The sequence below is a fragment of the Corvus brachyrhynchos genome, unplaced genomic scaffold, assembly GCF_000691975.1.
Source record: "Corvus brachyrhynchos isolate BGI_N302 unplaced genomic scaffold, ASM69197v1 scaffold47, whole genome shotgun sequence".
In the NCBI taxonomy this organism is placed as follows: domain Eukaryota; kingdom Metazoa; phylum Chordata; class Aves; order Passeriformes; family Corvidae; genus Corvus; species Corvus brachyrhynchos.
In genome coordinates this window covers 1,543,151-1,543,551 of record NW_008239292.1, presented here as the reverse complement: position 1 = coordinate 1,543,551, position 401 = coordinate 1,543,151, and the positions used below count along the sequence as shown (strand labels likewise).

Sequence of the window (401 nt, the reverse complement as noted above, 5' to 3'; positions counted from 1 at the left end):
CAGAGTCCGGCCTCCGGCCCTGCCTCGGTCCCGGTCCCATTCCCGGCCTCTGCCCCACTGCCGTTCCCTGTCCCAGTCCCGTTCCCATTCCAAACCCCTGTCCCAGTCCCGTTCCCTGTCTCGTTCCCATTCCAAGCCCCTGTCCCAATCCCGTTCCGTTCCCGCTGCCGTTCCTATTCCAGGCCCCTGTCCCAGTCCTATTCCCTGTTTCATTCCCATTCCAAACTCCTGTCCCAATCCTGTTCCGTTCCCGCTGCCGTTTCTATTCCAGGCCCCTGTCCCGTTCCCGTTCCCATTCCAAGCCCCTGTCCCAGTCCCGTTCCTGTTCCCGCTCCCGTTCCCATTCCAGGCCCCTGTCCCAGTCCCGTTCCCGCTCCCCTTCCCCTTCCAACCCCCCCGCC

The 401-nt window shown here is 64.3% G+C and overlaps 1 protein-coding gene across 1 annotated transcript in view; it reads right to left on the bottom strand.

Moving 5' to 3' along the window:
- The window catches only part of MRPL10 (mitochondrial ribosomal protein L10), a 7,111-nt gene that overhangs the window by 6,255 nt on the left and 455 nt on the right, over positions 1-401 (bottom strand). The window lies entirely within an intron of this gene.